Source organism: Neomonachus schauinslandi, chromosome 3 (genome assembly GCF_002201575.2).
Source record: "Neomonachus schauinslandi chromosome 3, ASM220157v2, whole genome shotgun sequence".
NCBI classification, from domain to species: Eukaryota; Metazoa; Chordata; class Mammalia; order Carnivora; family Phocidae; genus Neomonachus; species Neomonachus schauinslandi.
This window is the reverse complement of record NC_058405.1, coordinates 112,584,053-112,588,019: the sequence shown is the minus strand read 5'-3', so window position 1 is coordinate 112,588,019 and position 3,967 is coordinate 112,584,053. Positions and strand designations below refer to the sequence as shown.

Genomic DNA, 3,967 nt, shown 5'->3' with positions numbered 1-3,967 from the left:
GAAATCATATATGTAAGAGTAAATAAAAAGTGTAACCACCACCACAGTGGCATATTTATGTGACACTTTTTACTTTACCAGTGATTTTCATATCTCAGTGATTTCATGTATTACAACATGACCTCTTAATACTTCCTTGAGATGAGCAAGTGAGAAAATGGAGCCTCAGAAGTTTGAGAAACCTGACCACTTTGAGCAGTGGTAGAACGAGGGCTACTGTCTGGTTTCCAAGTCTCCCAGTTTTATTTCCATTACATCACATTACATCATCTTTACAAAAGACAATTTGTTTCACAGCAGGCAGGGATGAGGATTTTTTTATTTACTTCTATGAGATACTTGTAGAGTGGGACTGAGAAGCAACATTATTGGAGTCACACACAAGCTGCTGGTGACAAACTGAACATCTTTTGTCATCAGGCATATGCTCAAATTAGTAAGAACTCTGGGATGGTGTGATAGACTTGATAGTGGAGAAGCTTACGAGTTCATTACTTACAGCAGATTTTCTTAACTGGCGGATTTAACCATTTACAACAGAAGCTAGCAAACTTCAGCATGTAAAACAAATCTAGCCTGACACCTGTTTTTGTATGACCCATGAGCCAAGAATGGTATTTACATTTTTAAATGGTTCAAAGCATCAAAAGAAAAAAAATTCTATGACATCTGAAAATGACATAAAATTTAAATTTCAGTGCCCATAATTACAGCTGGAGCACAGCCGTACTCATTTGTTTATGTATTGCTCATGGCTACTTTCACACCTTAGTAACATAGCTGAGCAGAGCCAGAGACATGCTGGCCTGTGGAGCCTAAAATATTTACTACTGACCTTTTACAGAAAAAACTTATTGACCCCCATCTAGAAGATCACAGTTTTCCGAGGAGTTCATAATGTCAACAGCAGTAATGACATCTATTTAAACTTGTAATTAAAAAAATTAATAACTGCATAGTTAACTATTTCTTCCCCTTAAGAGCATCCAAGGCATATGAGTGAATGACTGTTATAGGGACCTTAGAAGCATGCTTCTTTCTAAGCCACTCATATATTCACATGGATGACCTCCTTGACATCATGGTGTTTGTGATTATTATAGAAGTTTAAATTGTTTAGCTCTCAGTCCTACCTTTTGAAACTTATTTTCACATAGATTGCTGGTTAAAGATAGCAAGCACAAAGAACTTTTGGTGGCATATAATTAATGAGAAGCATAAAATTACTATGAAGCTTATAAATTTGCGTTAGGACAACCATCACCAAACCTGTAAACTGCACTTATCTAATCAAAAGGAACTCCTAAAAGTCTCAAATACTTTTAAAAAGTCATAACTAAAAAGAATATGGTCCTATCCTTAATTTTCTTGAGCAGCATTTTCTTATTTAGAAATTAAAACCAGCTGATTTCAAAAGCATAGAGGATGAAGAACTCTGAAAGATGAGATCATAAAAGCAGTTTTTTTTTTTTTTTTTTAAAGATTTTATTTATTTATTTGACAGAGAGAGACACAGCGAGAGAGGGAACACAAGCAGGGGGAGTGGGAGAGGGAGAAGCAGGCTCCCCGCAGAGCAGGGAACCCGATGCGGGACTCGATCCCAGGACCCTGGGATCACGACCTGAGCTGAAGGCAGTCGCTTAACCAACTGAGCCACCCAGGCGCCCCATAAAAGCAGTTTGGCACCTACTTTTGATGCTGTAACTTAGAGTTTTCAGTATACATTTAAATACTCATTTGGCCATAGAGTCAAGTATTATTTAAAATATTGTCATAATTTTAAATTTACTATTGTCAAATCATTTTCTCTCCACATAATTGAAGATAAATTAAATAGCACTTATGAGCAGTGAAACAACTTGAATGTCTTTATTATGTATAATAAATATTAATTTACAGGGGCATCTGGGTGGCTCAGTCCGTTAAGCGTCTGCCTTTGGCTCAGGTCATGATCCCAGGGTCCTAGATCGAGCCCGGCATTGGGCTCCCTGCTTAGCAGGAAGTCTGCTTCTCCTTCTCTCACTGACTCTCCCCCGCCCTCCCACTCATGCTCTCTTTCTCTCTCTCAAATAAAAAAATAAAATCTTTTTTTTTTTTTTTTTTAGAGTCAGACGTTTAACCGACTGAGCCACCCAGGCACCTCTAAAATAAATTTTATGATATAATTTTTAACAATATAGTTTAAGTGATAATGTTTATTCACTCTACTCATTCATTCATTATTCCTTCAGCAAACAGATGAGCACAAACTCTTTGCCAGCTACTGTAGAAAAAAGTCAAGAAATAAATGACAGTTCTTGCTTTCAAGGAATTTGCAGGACAGTGGCTGGAAAATAGACAAGTCTACAGAAAGTTAAAATGTAGTTTGATTAAAATTCTCTAATTGATGTAAGGTAAGCTGCTGATAGATGTAAAGAAACTGCTATATTATAATCTAGAACAAAAATGAACTCGCTTCTCAACATGGCGCAGTTTACATCATTGAGCTGAACGTGCTGCAGCTAGAAATACTCAAGAACCAGCTGAACCAGGAAGTGAAGTTCTTGCCCACATCCATTGCCCAGCCCAGGGTGGTACAGACCAAGTATGTGGAAGCCAAGGAATGTCTGAATATGCTGAATAAGAACAAGGGGAAAGAATTACTCATCCCATGATGAGTTCTATGTATGTCCCTGGGAAACTACACGATGTAGCACATGTACTAGTGGAGTGGGAACAGACTACTATGTAGAAAAGACAGCTGAAGATGCCAAGGACTTTTTCAGGAAGAAGATAGACTTCCTCAACAGGCAAATGGAGAAAATCCAGCCAGTTATGCGCAGAAGCATGCCGTGAAACAGGCTTGCATGGAGATAATGAGCCAGAAGATTCAGCAGCTCACGGCCCTGGGGGCAACTCAGGCTACTGCCAAGGCCTGAGAGCTTGTTTCAGAAATGGGGCAGAGGGACCCTGCTTCAGAAGCCTGTGATTTTGTGGGCGTGGCTTCTTGGGGTCAGGGAAGAGAAGGGTCTTGTGTTTAATGCTAATAAGTGTGCTAGCTAGGAGGAAAAAAATGAACTCAGTACCTAGAGGTAAGAACAGAAAAGAGAGAATGAAGTAAGAGGTATTAATAAGGTAGAATCACTGGGCATACTGACCAATTAGATGAGGAAAGTAAGACAAAGATTTAAAATTATTGCCAATAACAATGTCCTTTATTTAGAAATATATAAAGAAAGAAAGAAGGTCCAGTGAATGCTTACCTAGAAAAAAGGATAAATTGAAAAGTCTCTACAAATGACCAAATTCTCCTTCTCTCTTAATTTCCAGATACTACAGACAATCCCTCATCCAAAATTTTTGGAGCCAGATGCATTTTGGAATTAAATTTTTAGAATTTTGAAAGGCAAGCTTAAATCTCTTACAACTATCAAACAGACACGCAAAAGCCTTTTTTAAAACACCAATTTTTAATGTCTAAAACACATCAAAGACTGCTCAGTACCAAACTATAATTTCAGGCTTTTTGTCACTGAAGATTAATAACTAATTCAAAAAGAATGGACTCTCATGAACTGATGAATAGATACACAAAATGTAATATAATCCATACAATGGAATGTTATTTGGCCATAAAAAGGAATGACATTCTGACACATGCTACAAGATGGATGAACCTTGAAAACATTATTCCACGTGAAAGACAGACACAAAAACCCACATACTGTATGATTCTATGTATAAATGTCCAGAGTCGGCAAATCCATAGTGACAAAAAGATTAGTGGTTGCCAGGGACTTGGAGTAGAGGGGAATGGAGAGTGACTGCTAAAGGGTGTAGGGTTTTTTCCTGGGGTGGTGAAAATGTTCTGAAAGTAGATAGTGGTGATTGATGTACAACACTGTAAATATACAGAAAAGAACCAAACAGTACAATTTAAAATTGTGAATTGTATAGCATATGAATCATATCTCAATAATGCTATCAT

At 37.5% G+C, this 3,967-nt stretch overlaps 1 pseudogene; it reads left to right on the top strand.

Annotated features, from left to right (window-relative positions):
* The first annotated feature begins 897 nt into the window (after nt 1–897).
* Nucleotides 898–2,918, top strand: LOC110592332 (annotated as a pseudogene).
* Nucleotides 2,919–3,967: the final 1,049 nt, after the last annotated feature.